Source organism: Megalobrama amblycephala, linkage group LG7 (genome assembly GCF_018812025.1).
Source record: "Megalobrama amblycephala isolate DHTTF-2021 linkage group LG7, ASM1881202v1, whole genome shotgun sequence".
NCBI classification, from domain to species: Eukaryota; Metazoa; Chordata; class Actinopteri; order Cypriniformes; family Xenocyprididae; genus Megalobrama; species Megalobrama amblycephala.
In genome coordinates, this window is record NC_063050.1 from 46,689,133 (window position 1) to 46,709,989 (window position 20,857).

Sequence of the window (20,857 nt, forward strand, 5' to 3'; positions counted from 1 at the left end):
TGAACTTGAAAAAGTTATAAAATGTTACATTTATTGTTATGAATTTTTTTTTTTTTCAATTTTTATATGAAATATATATTTTCCAAAACACATTTTACGCTAAAACTGTGAGAAAATCAAAGTCATAAATCTGAACAAGCTGTGTTCCAAATTTTAAATTGATATCTCAAAAAATTAGCTTTCAATAATAATTTGTTTATGTGCAGTACCAAAGTTTCTAACAGATGAAATTCGCCTCCCATTCATGTCCAATGCAGTAATTTTTGACCACAAACAATACAAGTGTGACTTTTTTCAGGACCATTTAACCTTTTCAAATCATTTCCATGATTTTTGTTTTGTGTGTTCACATAGCAAGTGCCAAAACCTTTACCAAGTTTTGCACCATTCCAATAAAATGGATTTTTTTTAAGAGTGCATGTATGTTATGACTCATTACATTTTGATACTCCAGAACGTAAATAGGCTTATTACTCTCAAAACTCTGCATAACAAAACAAATTTTATAAACGCTATTAATATCTGTTTTTTAATATTTCAGACATTTTGTGCACCTATTCTGTTTGTCCTTACAAAACCTAAATTGTATAAATGTATAAATTATGGTAAGTGCATACAAAACCTCACGCTTTGGATAAAAGTGTCCTCCAAATCAATAAACGTGAATCACAGGATAATATAATCATACTCAAATATCTATAATAAGTTAATAAAGTTTTCATATACAGCAGAATTTCCGAAGTTTTACTGTGGCTCTACAAATATATAGATCAATTTTGTTTCATGCATGCTGTTATCTTTATGGGACCCTGTCATGGAACACATAAAATAGCAGCTGCCATCTAAAAAGAATACATTCAGAGATACCAGTGGATAGAGTAACACCAGTAGACTAATGTCATCTAGTAAGCATTCAGCTCATGAGGAGATAGCATGGCAAACCAATTACGCTGCCCCTGAAGAAAATGTGACAGACAATGCATTGAGGCATGACATAATCAATTATTGTTAGCATAGAAATAGCAGATATAAAAAAGATCACGAGGAAAGATATTTGTTATGCATGACACATTTGCAGTGATTCTTTAGTCACGGTACGCAACTTACATAAGCAGTTCACGACAGCAGTGAATGGGAATGTCCATATTACAATTTGACAGATGAAACAATCTGAAATGAAATTGGTCGTTTTCAAGAGATAAATCATGTTGATTAGGCATTGTTCAAATATCAATGATAACATTCATATGGAACACAATAACCTCATTACAACTGAAAATCACATATTGAAAAGCTGATCTTGTAGTTTGTACAAAAGCTGCAATTTTGTTGTGTAAATTAGATTACAGATGCCCAGTTCTATATAGCTATATCTGTTTGACTAGTTTTGATGTGATTGGGTTTCTATAAAGTGTATAAAAACATACTTAAATTGTTTTTTCATCGCATAACTCGACCCACTCCCACTCATGTCTACATGCAAGTAAATAGAATGTGAATTTAAGGAAGCAGAATTAACCCTAAAATGGGTTCAAAACGTGATATATATATTATATTAAAATATTATAAACTGCAAAAATTCAGGTCAAGTAAGTTTGAAAATGGGAGCATGCCATGAGAAGACCACTGATCGCAGTTCATGTGACTACAGTGGTTCAACCATAAAGTTATGAAGCAATGAGAATACTTTTTGTGTACCAAAAAAACAAAACGACTTTATTCAACTATATCTATTGAAGGGCGATTTCAAAACACTGCTTCATGAAGCTTCGAAGCTTTATGAATCTTTTGTTTCGAATCAGTGGTTCGGAGCGTCAAAGTCACGTGATTTCAGTAAACAAGGCTTTGTTACATCATAAGTGTTTCAAATTTCAATGTAGTTCATGTAGTTTCAATAGTTCAAAACAAAAGATTCATAAAGCTTCGAAGCTTCATGAAGTAGGTTTTGAAATCACCCATCACAGATATTGTTGAATAAACTCGTTATTTATTTATTTATTTTTTTGGCGCACAAAAGGTATTCTTGTCACTTTATAACATTAAGGTTGAACCACTGTAGTCACATGAACTGTTTTAAATATGTCTTTAGTAGCTTTCTGGGCATCTGAAAGTGTTAATGATCTTGCTGGCAATGCAGGCCTCACTGAGCCATCGGATTTTATCAAAAATATCTTGATTTGTGTTCTGAAGATGAATGAAGGTCTTACGGGTGTGGAACAACATGAGGGAGAGCAATTAATGACAGAATTTTCATTTTTAAGTGAACTAACCCTTTAATATATATTATTCAGTTTAATTTTAGATTTGTGTTTATTTTGTGGTACTTTAAGTGTTAAAATGGAATTAAATTCAAAGGAAAAAAAAAAAAAAAAAAAAAAAAAAAAAAAAAAAAATATATATATATATATATATATATATATATATATATATATATATATATATATATATATATATATATATATATATATATATATATTCCTTTGAATTTAATTCCATTTTAACACTTAAAGCACCACAAAAAAAAAAACTCAAAATAAACACAAATCTAAAATTAAACTATAAAATATAAATATATATATAAAATGACATTTGTATTTGATTTTTAAACATTTCAACAGTTCATTTCCCAATAAGTTATTATTAGTCGGGTCTGATTGGTGTTTGTATTGATCAATCAGAAGCTTAACTCTCTGAATGAGGTCCAGTGGGTTTGGGGTGTGTGAGGTCTGGGGGGTCTGGGGGGGTGTAGGGGGTGTTCAGGCTTGGCTGGTAAAACACAGTAGCAGGTGAGCTGGGACGATGTGGCAAGGTGGCCCCTGGGCTGAGTGATATCCCAGAGTGCACTGTAAATCTCTGCCTGCCGTTTTACTGCTGCACCGGGGCGGCTCACCGCTAAATCACCGGCTATGAAGCGATGACGGGAAGAATGACTGTTTTCATAACCTCGCTCGGCTGTCAGTGATATGAACACACACACCACATACACGTTCCCCCTCTCTTTTCCTGGTGTAAACACACTTTTCCTTTCAAGACTTTCATAAAAACACTTGAAGACAGGTAGAAAAGAATAAAAGCTTCAAAGAAAAGCTGCTTAATATCGCAAAGTTTAAGTATAGAGTATATTTCTTTCTTTGCTCCACATATATGTATGTGTGATACATACATATATGTGATTAATATGGTATTATGACATGGTACCATAGTTATTATGATGTTTTATTTGATATATACCATAAGACATATTCCTTGGTAATATACCATGGTATTTTTTGAAGTACCTTTGAGTTCTATACATGAAAGAGCATATGAATATGGTAATCATTCAGCAACATGGTAGAAATATCAAAGTACAATGGTATTACCATCTGACTACATCTGATACAGTACCATGACTATACTATGATAATCCTAAAGTATTTTTTGTAAGGCCATCTCTCTGTTCTCACACTTTAAATCTGTCAGGTGGTGCAGAAGGTGGTCTGCTGAAGAGACCGAAGAAATATTTTGTACACCACTGAAGGGTACATGATACTACAGGCTTTTTGTGGGAACAGGAAAAAGTAGTACCTACCTACATTTCTTTAGAGACACGTACTGCTTTGGACCATGAATTCTCTGCAAACAGCTGGTGGCTGAAAATGATTCACCAGACCTTCAGATGAATTAATCAGAGTTAGTAACTCAAACCTAAAGTCAGCATGAAACGGAAGCTGCAACCGAGATTATGAAACCACCACCGAACAAGAAAAAAACCACAAAAAAAAAAACAACATAGGATGGGACTTGATTTAATCCATTGGTTGTTGATTATGTTGTGAAAAATGAGCATCGCATACTGCAATGGAGGCAGAATGTGGTTAACTTAGAGGGTTCAAATGAAAATTCTGTCATTAATTACTCACCCTCATGTCGTTCCAAACCCGTAAGACTTTTGTTCATCTTTGGAACACAAATTAAGATCTTTTGATGACAGAATGCTGTCAGATTTCCTTCCATAGACTGCTTTTGGAACGGTTTAGTCCAACTTTTCTAAAGAGATTCGATCACTTTTTATGATGAACAGATTTAATTTAGGCTTTTACTCGCATGTAAACATTGATCAGCGAACATAGGCAGAAGCTCAACCGAACCTGAATAATGCAAAAGAACAAACCTCTTCCGTAAGCTCAAATGCACCCATAAGGTTCATTCTTGTGTGTTACGCAGAATGTTTGAGCTTCCGGAAAAGGTTTCTTGTGCGTTATTTAGGTTCGGTTAAGCTTCTGCTTATGTAAATGCTGGATTTTCATAAGTATGTGAAGTTTGTGACACTGTTGTTGCAGTAAACTTGCACAATGTTCTTGAATAAATAATTTATTAGATGCAAGTCGGTCTGTTATTATAGGGACATCAACTTTACATTTTCATGCCCCTAAACATGACACAGAACAAAAACTGTGATTGGTTGCGTTACATTCCAGTTAAACATTCTTTTGGGTGGTCCTTGGCCAATGAAAGCTGCGATAGAGTCCAGACCTTCTGCCGTCAGTCTGCAGGTCTGGATACGTGAGACTAGGTTAGGTTAGGGTAGTAGAATAAGCTGACATGTAGTTGCAAAGTTACTTATAGTCAGTAGAATGTCTGTTGGGGGACCATCGAAATAAAGTGTTATCAAAATAATGGTTACACTGTATTACAAGGTGTCCTTGTTACAGTGTAATTACACATTAAGTAATTTTAATTAACAACATGTACTTACTATATGGCGAGAGAATGGTTTAGGTTAGTTGCATGTAATTATGCATAATTTACTGTTATTACTGTAGTAAATGTATCGTGTAACAAGGACACTGTAATATAAAGTCTTACAAAAAAATAATACGAAATGGATGGATGATTTCACAATAAGACCAGTAGCATGCATTAAGGAAATAAAAGGGGTCAATTTTGATTTCGTGACAATGAACAAAATATGTTTGAAATAACGTATGCTCAAATGAGATAAGCAGATTCAGTAATATCATTGGCCTTGATTTAAAGAGTTCACCCAAAAATGAAAATTACTGAAAAAATTAATTGAAGAAAAAAAAGTCGAAAAATAGTCAGAATTGCGGGAAATAAAGTCAGAATTGCAATATATAAACTCGCAATTGTGAGTTATAAAGTCAGAATTGCAAGATATAAAGTCCAATTCTGAGGAAAAAAAGACTTTTTTTCAGAATTACTAGCCATTTTGCAATTCTGACATTATAACTCGCAATTACGACTTTTATATCGCGCAATTCTGACTATTGCGAGTTTATAACTCCCAATTGTGAGAAAAGTCAGAATTGTGAGATAAAAAGTCACAATTACCTTTTTTATTTTTTATTTAGTGGCGGAAACAAGCTTCTATAGTAGTTTAACTCTTGTGTGGGAAAAAATATAACTAAGTTGTTCTTGACATTGTCTAAAAATATTTATGCTCAGAATTGCCAAGATACCAAAGTCTACAATCAAAAATCAGAGATGTCAATATGAACACAGAGGTTTCTCAAATTCTCCCAAGACCAAATTATTCAATTTACTTTACTGTAAGTCAACAATTGACTAATTGTTGCAGTAAGTCTCGAAAATTACAAAAAGAGGGACTCTGAGAGATAATTTTTTCACTAGGGAAGATTTTCTTCTTTAACTTGCGGTTAATGAGTAACCCCCTGACGCAACGTATGACGTAGGATGTAGGAGTTTCGTAAGCTGAGACGCCTCTCGATCTAAACAAATAGGGCTGGGCAACAAACTCAAGCTCCTCTTCTCTTATGTCGAAATCCTCCGACATTTCTCTTTAAAATTTCTTGCTTTAGACTTCTAATTCATGACCGGTGTTTTGTTTTGCTCTCTTGCTCTTCCGTCGCAAATCGATGCGTACGGCCATCTGCCGAAAGCTAGTTATTATAGTTAAAAAAAATTTAAATATGGATATTCTTCTCACAAAAACCCATCGTTTCACTTCAGAAGGCCTTTATTAACCCTCTGGAGCCATATGGATTACTTTTATTACGGATGGATGTATTTTTTTGGCTTCAAAAAGTGGCCCCCCATTCAACATCAATATAAAGGTTGCTGGAGCAAGGATATTTTTTAATATATATCCGATTGTGTCCTCTAGCTTGAGGGTGAGTGAATCATGGGATCATTTTCATTTTTGGGTGAACTATCCCTTTAAGAGTGGTCTACCCTCATGCTGAGATTTTTTTTTTTTTTTTGCGGAATAACTTAACTGCCGACAAATATGCCAACAAAGGTGTCAATATGCAGTCCAAGACCACTTTTATATTAATAGTTCAGGAAAACGGGCAGAGAAACAAAACATAAATGACAGAAACATGAAAGAAAAACTTGTATTATCAGTGTAATCTGACAAAATCCATTTTTTGCAGGCAACATATAAATTGCAAAAATCTCCCTGATAATAATTTCAGTAGTGCACCTTTAAATGATATAATAATATAATATAATTCCACAATTTAGCCCTCACTCTGTCCCATGGTCTCTTATTCTGGTCACCTGGAAATGCTCTCCTGATCCACTGTTTACTGGAGCAGCAGGAATGACCATTATCCACCACGGATCACAAAGAAAGGCCTGCAAACTCCGGATACCGAGTGAGAGTGAGAAAAAAGAAAAAGGGGAGAGGAGAGAGAAAGAGAGAGGGTCACACTTCTCTGACATGCATTCATCCGATGGGTCGTTTCATCCCTGAAAAACAAAAACATCACAGAAGAAAAGCAAAACTGGAAACCTGCAGGAAGGAAAAAAGAAACCCAACCAGGGGGGATAGAGCAGTAATTTAACCTCTCTCTCTCTCTCTCTCTCTCTCTCTCACACACACACACACACACACACTTGATAGATATCGCATGAAAGCATCATAAACTCAAGCTCTCTCTCCCCCTCTCGCTCTGAACTGTGTGATAAATGTTTAATTAGGAGACTAATTGTGTGTATAATTAACAGTCATCAATCTCATAACATCGGAGAGTAATCATCAGCTAATGCTATCAGATGTGTACTCACACACACACACACACACACACACACGCATCTCTGCACAAGCACTCGCACCAAAATATGCCATACATTTTTAATATGTTATTTAAATATCCATTAACACTCTATTATTGCACTTTATAAGGAATAAAACCTGCATAAATTATATATTTACATTTTTGAAGAAAATATGAGTGGTGCTATAGGGGTTTGCCAGGGTGATTTGGGTGGTTACTTACTGACTCAGGTCAGGTCTGGACTTTTTTCATTTTATTCTCCAGCAGGCAATAAAAATGGTAAGTCTGATCAAAGCCTTAGCCAGCACCACTAATGAATTACAATTATAAGACAATTATATAACCGACTGTTCACTGGAGTTCCAATAAGGCTTTTCACACACATTATAAAACAAAATGTACTTATAATGCAAGACTAGCATCAAGATACATCAACATATGGTGTGAGTTTAGAGATAATTACAAAATCCCAGTTTATCTGAAGAAACAATGTTTTTTTTTTCAGCATAACTAAGATACATTTTTTAAATAAACTTTTTAATAGCTTTGTCACAGATATAGTGGTAAAGACGAATGCTTACTTGAAGTAAGTGCTATTTTTTTATTTTATTTTTTGCAAAGTGAGGATCACACAGGAACTGAATTTTGCATGTAAATCTCACTACAGATGTCAAAAATTTGCACATCTTATGCTGTCAAATATGATAGGAGAGTGACATCCTTAAATTTTACCCTAGACATGGAAGTGAAACACAGGCATGCATGTCAGCAGATGGTGAAAGGAAAAAAAAATCTGCTAATAGCATGATGGAGGCTAGAGATTATGAGGAGTAAGATTATGTCAATGTCAAAACACAGGCACGGATATACGAGTGTACACTGCACTGCTTTAATACCGCCGTATCTGTTTAGTCCATTATAAGCCTCTACACACACATGAACAAACATGCACACACATGAACAAAGACATACGTGGTTTTACTATGATACCAGATACTCCTGAATGTCAGATAGGATCCTTCTGAATTTCCCCTCAGGGATCTATAAAACACCTCTATCTGTGTATCTGTGAGTGATATGTGGCCACTGAGGGTAATGTTGTGTTTACGTATTTGTAGAAACGACTACTAAATGTCAACAAAGCAGATATTTTCAAAGAAATATTGTGGATTCAATCGAACAAAATCAGATACACATGGATATGATTTTACTTTGTTTCTGACTTTCTGTTCACCCATGTTATGTGATACTTCCCTACTTAAAAATACCAATTTGTTCTTTCTAATCTATCCGTTGTTTTAAATCACTGTTTTTCAAACAGAGATATTTTTCTTTGACTGTCTTTATATAGGTAATATTTCATTTCATGCCATAATATTTATGTTTACACTTATATTGGCTTTGTCAAGATCAGTAGTTTATGGAAGCTTGTTTCCAGCATGGAATAAAACAATTTTTAACTTTTTATCTCACAATTTTGAGTTCACATCTTGCAATTCTGACTTTTTTCATATATATAAACTCGCAATTGCAGGTTATAAAGTCAGAATTGTGTAACATAAACTCACAGTGGTGAGAAATAAAGTCAAAATTGCGAAAAATAAAGTCAGAATTGCACAATATAAACTCGCAGTGGTGAGAAATAAAGTCAAAATTGCGAAAAAATAAAGTCCGAATTGCACAATATAAACTCGCAGTGGTGAGAAATAAAGTCAAAATTGCAAGAAATAAAGTCCGAATTGCACAACATAAACTCGCAGTGGTGAGAAATAAAGTCAAAATTGCGAAAAAATAAAGTCAGAATTGCACAATATAAACTCGCAGTGGTGAGAAATAAAGTCAAAATTGCAAGAAATAAAGTACGAACTGTGAGAAATAAGGTCAGAATTGCAAGATATAAACTGAATTGCGAGTTATAAAGTCAGAATTGCAAGATATAAACTGAATTGCGAAAAAATAAAGTCAGAATTGCACAATATAAACTTGCAGTGGTGAGAAATAAAGTCAAAATTGCGAAAAAATAAAGTCAGAATTGCACAATATAAACTTGCAGTGGTGAGAAATAAAGTCAAAATTGCGAAAAAATAAAGTCAGAATTGCACAATATAAACTCGCAGTGGTGAGAAATAAAGTCAAAATTGCAAGAAATAAAGTCCGAATTGTGAGAAATAAGGTCACGATTGCGCGATATAAACTCGCCTTTGCGAGAAATAGTCAGAATTGCCAGAAATAAAGTCAGAATTGCAATATATAAACTCGCAATTGAGAGTTATAGTCAGAATTGCAAGATATAAACTGAATTGCGAGAAATAAAGTCAGAATTGCGAAAAAATAAAGTCAGAATTGCACAATTTAAACTCACAGTGGTGAGAAATAAAGTCAAAATTGCGAAAAAATAAAGTCAGAATTGCAAGATATAAACTGAATTGCGAGAAATAAAGTCAAAATTGCGAAAAAATAAAGTCAGAATTGCACAATATAAACTCGCAGTGGTGAGAAATAAAGTCAAAATTGCGAACAAATAAAGTCAGAATTGCACAATATAAACTTGCAGTGGTGAGAAATAAAGTCAAAATTGCGAAAAAATAAAGTCAGAATTGCAAGATATAAACTGAATTGCGAGAAATAAAGTCAAAATTGCGAAAAAATAAAGTCAGAATTGCAAGATATAAACTGAATTGCGAGAAATAAAGTCAAAATTGCGAAAAAATAAAGTCAGAATTGCACAATATAAACTTGCAGTGGTGAGAAATAAAGTCAAAATTGCGAAAAAATAAAGTCAGAATTGCAAGATATAAACTGAATTGCGAGAAATAAAGTCAAAATTGCGAAAAAATAAAGTCAGAATTGCACAATATAAACTCGCAGTGGTGAGAAATAAAGTCAAAATTGCAAAAAAATAAAGTCAGAATTGCACAATATAAACTCGCAGTGGTGAGAAATAAAGTCAAAATTGCGAAAAAATAAAGTCAGAATTGCACAATATAAACTCGCAGTGGTGAGAAATAAAGTCAAAATTGCGAAAAAATAAAGTCAGAATTGCACAATATAAACTCGCAGTGGTGAGAAATAAAGTCAAAATTGCAAGAAATAAAGTCCGAACTGTGAGAAATAAGGTCACAATTGCGCGATATAAACTCGCATTTGCGAGAAATAGTCAGAATTGCGAGAAATAAAGTCAGAATTGCAATATATAAACTCGCAATTGAGAGTTATAGTCAGAATTGCAAGATATAAACTGAATTGCGAGTTATAAAGTCAGAATTGCAAGATATAAACTGAATTGCGAGAAATAAAGTCAGAATTGCGAAAAAATAAAGTCAGAATTGCACAATATAAACTTGCAGTGGTGAGAAATAAAGTCAAAATTGCGAAAAAATTAAGTCAGAATTGCACAATATAAACTCGCAGTGGTGAGAAATAAAGTCAAAATTGCGAAAAAATAAAGTCAGAATTGCACAATATAAACTCGCAGTGGTGAGAAATAAAGTCAAAATTGCAAGAAATAAAGTCCGAATTGTGAGAAATAAGGTCACGATTGCGCGATATAAACTCGCCTTTGCGAGAAATAGTCAGAATTGCCAGAAATAAAGTCAGAATTGCAATATATAAACTCGCAATTGAGAATTATAGTCAGAATTGCAAGATATAAACTGAATTGCGAGAAATAAAGTCAGAATTGCGAAAAAATAAAGTCAGAATTGCACAATTTAAACTCACAGTGGTGAGAAATAAAGTCAAAATTGTGAAAAAATAAAGTCAGAATTGCACAATATAAACTTGCAGTGGTGAGAAATAAAGTCAAAATTGTGAAAAATAAAGTCAGAATTGCACAATATAAACTCGCAGTGGTGAGAAATAAAGTCAAAATTGCAAGAAATAAAGTCCGAATTGTGAGAAATAAGGTCACAATTGCGCGATATAAACTCGCATTTGCGAGAAATAGTCAGAATTGCGAGAAATAAAGTCAGAATTGCAATATATAAACTCGCAATTGAGTTATAGTCAGAATTGCAAGATATAAACTGAATTGCGAGTTATAAAGTCAGAATTGCAAGATATAAACTGAATTGCGAGAAATAAAGTCAGAATTGCGAAAAAATAAAGTCAGAATTGCACAATATAAACTTGCAGTGGTGAGAAATAAAGTCAAAATTGCGAGAAAATAAAGTCAGAATTGCACAATATAAACTCGCAGTGGTGAGAAATAAAGTCAAAATTGCAAGAAATAAAGTCCGAATTGTGAGAAATAAGGTCACGATTGCGCGATATAAACTCGCCTTTGCGAGAAATAGTCAGAATTGCCAGAAATAAAGTCAGAATTGCAATATATAAACTCGCAACTGAGAATTATAGTCAGAATTGCAAGATATAAACTGAATTGCGAGAAATAAAGTCAGAATTGCGAAAAAATAAAGTCAGAATTGCACAATTTAAACTCACAGTGGTGAGAAATAAAGTCAAAATTGCGAAAAAATAAAGTCAGAATTGCACAATATAAACTCGCAGTGGTGAGAAATAAAGTCAAAATTGCAAGAAATAAAGTCCGAACTGTGAGAAATAAGGTCACAATTGCGCGATATAAACTCGCATTTGCGAGAAATAGTCAGAATTGCGAGAAATAAAGTCAGAATTGCAATATATAAACTCGCAATTGAGAGTTATAGTCAGAATTGCAAGATATAAACTGAAATGCGAGTTATAAAGTCAGAATTGCAAGATATAAACTGAATTGCGAGAAATAAAGTCAGAATTGCGAAAAAATAAAGTCAGAATTGCACAATATAAACTTGCAGTGGTGAGAAAAAGTCAAAATTACGAAAAAATAAAGTCAGAATTGCACAATATAAACTTGCAGTGGTGAGAAATAAAGTCAAAATTGCGAAAAAATAAAGTCAGAATTGCACAATATAAACTCGCAGTGGTGAGAAATAAAGTCAAAATTGCAAGAAATAAAGTCCGAATTGTGAGAAATAAGGTCACGATTGCGCGATATAAACTCGCCTTTGCGAGAAATAGTCAGAATTGCCAGAAATAAAGTCAGAATTGCAATATATAAACTCGCAATTGAGAGTTATAGTCAGAATTGCAAGATATAAACTGAATTGCGAGAAATAAAGTCAGAATTGCGAAAAAATAAAGTCAGAATTGCACAATTTAAACTCACAGTGGTGAGAAATAAAGTCAAAATTGCGAAAAAATAAAGTCAGAATTGCAAGATATAAACTGAATTGCGAGAAATAAAGTCAAAATTGCGAAAAAATTAAGTCAGAATTGCACAATATAAACTCGCAGTGGTGAGAAATAAAGTCAAAATTGAGAAAAAATAAAGTCAGAATTGCACAATATAAACTCGCAGTGGTGAGAAATAAAGTCAAAATTGCGAAAAAATAAAGTCAGAATTGCACAATATAAACTCGCAGTGGTGAGAAATAAAGTCAAAATTGCAAGAAATAAAGTCCGAACTGTGAGAAATAAGGTCACGATTGCACGACATAAACTCGCATTTGCGAGAAAGTCAGAATTGCCAGAAATAAAGTCAGAATTGCAATATATAAACTCGCAATTGAGAGTTATAGTCAGAATTGCAAGATATAAACTGAATTGCGAGAAATAAAGTCAGAATTGCGAAAAAATAAAGTCAGAATTGCACAATTTAAACTCACAGTGGTGAGAAATAAAGTCAAAATTGCGAAAAAATAAAGTCAGAATTGCAAGATATAAACTGAATTGCGAGAAATAAAGTCAAAATTGCGAAAAAATAAAGTCAGAATTGCACAATATAAACTTGCAGTAGCGAGAAATAAAGTCAAAATTGCGAAAAAATAAAGTCTGAATTGCACAATATAAACTTGCAGTAGCGAGAAATAAAGTCAAAATTGCGAAAAAATAAAGTCAGAATTGCACAATATAAACTTGCAGTAGCGAGAAATAAAGTCAAAATTGCGAAAAAATAAAGTCAGAATTGCACAATATAAACTTGCAGTAGCGAGAAATAAAGTCAAAATTGCGAAAAAATAAAGTCTGAATTGCACAATATAAACTCGCAGTGGTGAGAAATAAAGTCAAAATTGCGAAAAAATAAAGTCAGAATTGCACAATATAAACTTGCAGTAGCGAGAAATAAAGTCAAAATTGCGAAAAAATAAAGTCAGAATTGCACAATATAAACTCGCAGTGGTGAGAAATAAAGTCAAAATTGCAAGAAATAAAGTCCGAATTGTGAGAAATAAGGTCACGATTGCGCGAAATAAACTTGCATTTGCGAGAAATAGTCAGAATTGCCAGAAATAAAGTCAGAATTGCAATATATAAACTCGCAATTGAGAGTTATAGTCAGAATTGCAAGATATAAACTGAATTGCGAGAAATAAAGTCAGAATTGCAAGATATAAAGTCCAATTCTGAGGAAAAAAAGACTGACTTTTTTTTTCAGAATTACGAGCCATTTTGCAATTCTGACATTATAACGCGCAATTACGACTTTATATCTCGCAATTCTGACTATTGCGAGTTTATAACTCCCAATTGTGAAAAAAGGTCAGAATTGCGAGATGTAAACTTGCAATTGTGAGAAAAGTCAGAATTGTGAGATAAAAAGTCACAATTACCTTTTTTTATTTTTTATTTAGTGGCGGAAACAAGCTTCTATAGTAGTTTAACTCTTATGTGGGAAAAAATATAACAACAAAGTTTTTTTTACAGAAAATATTCTTTACACAAAATGATGTTCTTGACATTGTCTAAAAATATTTATGCTCAGAATTGCCAAGATACCAAAGTCTGCAATCAAAAATCAGAGATGAACACAGAGGTTTCTCAAATTCTCCCAAGACCAAATTATTCAATTTACTTTACTGTAAGTCAACAATTGACTAATTGTTGCAGTAAGTCTCGAAAATTACAAAAAGAGGGACTCTGAGAGATCATTTTTTCACTAGGGAAGATTTTCTTCCTTATTCTAAAATCAAATATAATTAACCTGTAAGAGTGACAAAACAAGATTATTTCAAAGCCATTAGATTCAGATACAGTGAACTTCACTGAACCCAATGCTATTTCGACTTCTCAGACTGCATCAGAATCTGCCTGCCAAAACAGTACAGTCTTTGTGTGGAACCGGTTTGAAAACATACTTCCACTTTGTGGAAAGATTAAATGATATTTGTGAGGTGTTTATGTGGATCATGTAAACAACTACACCTTGTGATATTCCAGCCTCTTTCTCATTCTACTCTCTCTCTCTCTCTCCCTCTCCCTCTCTTCATGCTCCCTCACTGCCTCTGTCAGATTGACATATTGGGTTAATAAGTGCCTCTCCCTAGCCTGAGCAAACTAATTAAATATTAATCCTGAAGTGGAGGTCAGAGAAAACTAACAAACAACCGCATGGATGCACACATGCTCAGACATAAATACACACACATATCTGCATTATCAGAAGTGTTTAAGCTGTCTAATTAATTTTTCTCCCCATATGGTGGAACTTGGCTGGGCTTTAAAGTGCACTGGCATGTTCACGAACACAGATAATCTCTCATATAGACACACACGCAAATCCTCATGAGATCGTACTAAAGCATGTTCAAAACAATCACCCAAACAAAGACAACCATTAAGGTTTGTGATCATTGTGATCTTTAATACTTTTATTAAACAAGGATTGCAAGAGTTAATAAAATGGTGTTCTTTTGGATTTTCTCTTCATCAAATAATCCTGAAAAATTTTTCAGAATTGATAATAAGAAATGTTTCTTGAGCAGCAAATCAGCATATTAGAATGATTTCTGAAGGATCATGTGACACTGAAGACTGGAGGAATGTTGCTGAAAATTCAGCTTTGCCATCACAGGAATAAATGAAATTTTACAATATATTAAAATTCAAATAAAAATGCAGTCTTGGTGAGTTTAAGAGATGATTTAATCCCAGTCAATGTGAACACATCTCTTGTTTTACCATCTATGAGGGTCTTATATGTCAATGAGGGGCTGACGCAAACAATTAAAACAAGTGAATGTGTAACTAAGGCGGAAGAAAAGGAAATGGTGTTGGAGGTTCAAACATCGGAAGCGTCATTCCCAGTGGACTAGGAATTATGGCATAATGATAAATTTCCCCTCTCCCCAACCATCCGACTGGATTTATAGCTTCACTTATTCCTGTCTTCATGGAGTCATCTGCTCACACTTACTGTATATCATGAGCTGGGTGTTGGAGAGTTTTCTCATATGGTATTATAATTATCTATTTAACAGGATCTATTATGACGGCAATACAAAGGGGAATCGTTTTTTACAACCTGCCATCTGTGTGTGAGTGAGCAACAACTAGTGGATCATTTGCTGAAGTCTTCATAAGATGTTGTGAAAAATGAATTAGCATTTAATGCACACTCTTAAATCATACGCATTAGCCAGCCATGTCAACTACAGGACGTTTCCTACCAGCATACTGCCAAATCGAAAGATTGTAGATTGTTTATAGAACCAGACAAACAACTTAAATTTACAGTCAATGAAAGTAAAACATGTAATAATTCAGCACAGATGATTTCTAAAAACCTTTCTGCAACCTGACAAATTTTATAGCCTAATGTTACATAGCAGAAAACCTTTTTTTTCTCTTTTCTTTTTTTTCTTCACTGTATTTACAATAGTTCATCCCAAAATATTGGGAATAATTACTGAAAAAAAGGAAATTCTGTCATTATTTACTCACCTCCATGTTGTTCCAAACCTGTATTTTTTTCTGTGGAACACACACACACACACACACACACACACACACACACACAAAAAAAGATATTTTGAGGAATGTTGCAATTTTTTTTTTTCTGTCCATAGAATGGAAGTCAATGGTAACCAAAACTGTTTGGTTATTGGTTATTTGGCTAGTTATTCTTCAAAATATCTTGTGTTCCAGAGAAAGAAAAAAAATCATTTAGGTAAATGATGATAGAATTTTCACTTTTGGGTGCTATCCCTTTAAGTTTCAGGAACCGAGAGTATATATGTTTTGTGAATCTTGTGACCGATTCATTAAAACAAACGGGTTCATAAGAGTCATTTGTTCATGATTCGGACATCACGGCTCATGCCATGTTTGTTGTTGCCTCTATATACTCAAACTCCATTGTTTCCTCCTTCTTATATAAATCTCATTTGTTTAAAAGACCTCAGAAGAACAGGCGAATCTCAACATAACACCGACTGTTACGTAACAGTCGGGGTGTACGCCCCCAACATTTGCATATGCCAGCTCATGTTCAAAGCATTACACAAGGGCAGCCAGTATTAACGTCTGGATGTGCACAGCTGAATCATCAGACTAGGTAAGCAAGCAAGAACAATAGCAAAAAATGGCAGATGGAGCGATAATAACTGACATGATCCATGATATCATGATATTTTTAGTGATATTTGTAAATTGTCTTTCTAAATGTTTCATTAGCATGTTTGCTAATGTACTGTTAAATGTGGTTAAAGTTATCATCGTTTCTTACTGTATTCACGGAGACAAGACTGTCGTTATTTTCATTTTTGAAACACTTGCAGTCTGTATAATTCATAAGCACAACTTCATTCTTTATAAATCTCTCCAACAGTGTGTAATGTTAGCTTTAGCCACGGAGCACAATCAAACTCATTCAGAATCAAATGTAAACATCCAAATAAATACCATACTTACGCGATTAGACATGTTGCATGACGAACACTTTGTAAAGATCCATTTTGAGGGTTATATTAGCTGTGTGAACGTTTTTTATGTTGTTTAAGGCAAGCGCGAGCTCTTGGGGCGTGGAGCACGAGATTTAAAGGGGCCGCACACCCTGAATCGACGCATTTATAATGATGCCCCAAAATAGGCAGTTAAAAAAATTAATTTAAAAAAAACTATGGGGTATTTTGAGCTAAAACTTCACAGACTTATATTACATCTTTTAAAAACATGTTCTTCGGCACCTTTAATGCCACCTCATCTAATGAAACTGCATAAGTTTTCCCATTATTCTCATTATTTTCATTATATTATCACCAACAACAGATATAAAAAACATTGTGACCATTTTTGTGGCAGTCTGGGGCCCTGCACTACACAAACCATTAAAGTAACATTAATAACTTTACTAATCTCCAAAGAACCATAGATCCATGATCTCAAAAGCCCACAATGAAGAGGTTTCCTTGCTGAACTTGAGCTGCTTTAAAAAACTTCAACTGAAAATGTCACTTGCTTTATGCCGTGTCTCTTTTCCTTCCGGTTTTCACCTAATGAACCTCTATGAACGTGTTTGGTTTCAGTCTCCCTCATGCATTCTCGCACCATCTTACCCACACTCTCTTCTTCTCGCACTTGATAAGGCTCATGGGAACCTTTTCTTTTCAATCAAGAGAGAGGAACTATTTATATGACCTGTGAACTTTGACAGAGAGAGCTGGACCCTTTACACTCTTAACAAGATTATCAGAGGCTGAGTTTGTGCTGTGCATTACATGGAGGAAGCCTATCAGTAGAAAATAAAGACTCACACTTATCTTTTCTCAGTCTATCGCTCTCTCTCTTAGTCTATATGAATGTTTAATGTCTGGCAAATGAGCTTCTGAGGAGAAGACCATCTTTTCACAGATAACTGTAACTGATGTAACCCTGTTCAAGCAATCACACACACTTTCAACATCTGCACATTGAAACCCACCAAGCATACCGTTAATGGAATTTGTAAAGAAAAATAAGAGATGAGGTTGTTGTCTAGTATCCACACGCACAAAAACTCTCTCTCTCACATATATGCATGCTATGGCTTCCTCGTGTTGCACCAAGACAAGGTAACTCCCACAGTGTCAGATAAATTTTCAAACTGCTGCCATTGAAAAAAAACACCCTCTCAAATAATTAAAACCAATTCATGTCAATTAGTTCCACATGGAATGCAAATTAAAAGAGCATAATTAATCAGAGCTCTTCGTTAAAGGGGGGAGGAGTAATTAGCAGGGTTTAATTCCGTCATTTTAATTGCATTTTTCTAATTGAAATTTCGTACACTTCTCTCACGTTCTGACATGGCATTATCTCAGTGAGGTGGAGGATTGCGCTCGCAGCATGTGTGATTGTGTGTCTTTAGGTGAGGTATTCATTTGCACCGGTGATGTGTGTACTTTAGCTTGATGATCTCTTAATGTATTATAATTATAATGTCAATGTCAATGTGACGTTAGGTGGAACAGCTCCTCAAAAGCCTTTTCTCAGATGTTACAGATTGGTCCGTCGTACAGTACGGATGCAATTAAATGTTAAAATGAATATACATAAAGAGAATGATAATTGATATCTATGCACGCATACATGTATTTTAGGTCTAAACACAGTGTCTGCGCAATAGCTATTGTACAGCTGGTACTTTAAGCATGGGTAATGATGCAACAATTGCAACTTAATGAAGGCAAAAGCTGTAAGACATCCTGATGATGATGATGATGATGTGTGTGAGCTCTGAGAATTATAATAATATGCTATAACTATAACACAGTAACACATTACTATAATATTAAAGGTTACAATTAACAACAGAGCCCAAACTACCAGTATTAAATTCAGTTTCTATTTATTTTTAGATATAATAATCAACATGCAGGTTTTGCATTAACTTCTAAATCTAATTATACAAATTATTTTTCAATTATTTTTCTACTTCAATTAATTTTTTATATATATATATATGGTCGCCATGGACCAATGTTAGTTCGAAGGCGTTTACCAGCCGAATTAAACTTTTTTTTGGAAAGTTTGCTTTGGCAAGCTGTTTCAAACTCCTGAAACTTGGCCTGATTTTGTTCTAAATTACGTCACACCAGTTTGTTCTTCGATTTCGATTTCGCTTGAAGTATATTATCGCCTTAATGCCATCTCATCTAATGAAACTGCATAAGTTTTCCCATTATTCTCATTATATTATCACCAACAACAGATAAAAAAACAAAAAATGTGACCATTTTTGTGGCAGTCTGGGGCCCTGCACTACACAAACCATTAATGTAATATTAATAACTTTACTAATCTCCAAAGGGCTGTAGAACTATGCATAATTGTTTTTTTTTATTAATTTATTTTTTTATCTTTAATTTTAAAGATGTTTGTTTTAAAATGAATTGTGAGTTGTGGATTGTATGTATATATTGCTATGTCGTATTTAACCTAAGAAAACTTTCTATCATTGGCGATAGAACTCTGAACATTGATCCATGATCTCAAAAGCCCACAATGAAGAGGTTTCCTTGCTGAACTTAAGCTGCTTTAAAAAAAGTTCAACTGAAAATGTCACTTTCTCACTTGCTTTATGCCGTGTCTCTCTTTCTTCCGGTTTTCACCTAATGTACTAATGAACCTCTACGAATGTGTTTGGTTTCTGTCTCCCTCATGCATTCTCGCACCATCTTACCCACACTCTCTTCTTCTCACACTTGATAAGGCTCATGGGAACCTTTTCTTTTCAATCAAGAGAGAGGAACTACAATGCAGCTTTTGCATTAACTTCTAAATCTAATTATACAAATTATTTTTCAATTATTATTCTAATTCAATTCATTTTTGAAATATAATCATTTGCACAGTTACTGTCATAACTTGTTTTCATGACAGAGTTATTTAAATATATATTAAATAAGATGTTACTTAAAAGTAAAGTCAATATAATTAATATATAAGTTTGTATAAGCATGTATTTAGTGAAATGCTCCCCTCTAGAGTTAGTGAACTAACATGCTGTGGACACTAAATGACTTGCCTGAGGTAAATGTAATGCTACATGCGATATTATTCTCAAGCTGTTTTATTGATGTCTTTCTGCGTTTTAAACACCGGTTGAGAACATATCTATGCATAAATTGCCTGTTCTTCTTCTGCTCTTTTTCCTGTTGTGACGGTTAGCAAACAGCATTGCATTACCGGACGGATTTGACTGTGGATCGCCTGTGACTGACTGTATTCATCCTCTGAGTGTATGCACTGAACCGTGACGTCTGTACTGTGACATTTCGAGGCAAAAACATGTACCATTGTTACATAACACACCCCTGTTATATGGTACTCCAAGGTACTAATACCATGGTATTACTAAAAGAATACCATGGTATTACTTTGGTACATGTCCAAAAAACACTGTATGGTGTATTACCATGGTGCTTCTTTGTAAGTGAGCAAGGTCAAATGCTGAATTTAAATACCATACTTGCATACAGTTCCACGGTTAGTCCAATGTACTTCAAAGAATACTAAGGTATTACCATGGTACATGTCCAAATACCATTGTATTTCCATTGTACCTTTTTCCGAAATAGCTGTTTGAGCACACATTTGCAGATAAGTACCAAAACAGTACTATGTGCTACCATGATTTTCTGGACATGGTACCATGGAGAATTGACCATGCAGTATGTGAATTTCAGTATACTTTAAAAGTACCATAGTATAACCACCAGATTCCATCACTGTACTATGATGCTTTTAAGGGTGGTAACGTGGTATTTTGGTGTATATTATGGTATTTAAATTAATATACCATGATATTTCCTAGAATACCTGAAACTGTCATACATGTACAAAACATTGTAAAATTTTCAAAAATTGCAAATAGTACATTTCACAAATAAGTACAAAGAAATGTCAAGTAACACATTGAATTGAAAGACTGAAATATAACACATTAACACACTCCAATAATCTTTGTTTTATAAACTTTGAAAAATCAAAAGTTTTTTTTTTTTACAGTGTACTACGTTCTTTGTTAACATACAAATCCAGGACAGAAATCAAAGGATAAATCCAGATGTTAG

At 33.8% G+C, this 20,857-nt stretch overlaps 1 long non-coding RNA gene across 1 annotated transcript in view; it reads right to left on the reverse strand.

Moving 5' to 3' along the window:
- LOC125272731 overlaps window positions 1-20,857 on the reverse strand; it is a 78,841-nt gene that overhangs the window by 4,035 nt on the left and 53,949 nt on the right. The window contains exons 3-4 of the long non-coding RNA XR_007185911.1: window positions 6,526-6,717; window positions 1,108-1,170 (exon numbers count right to left, since the gene is read on the reverse strand). This is a non-coding gene — a long non-coding RNA (uncharacterized LOC125272731). The remainder of the gene's footprint in view (window positions 1-1,107; window positions 1,171-6,525; window positions 6,718-20,857) is intronic.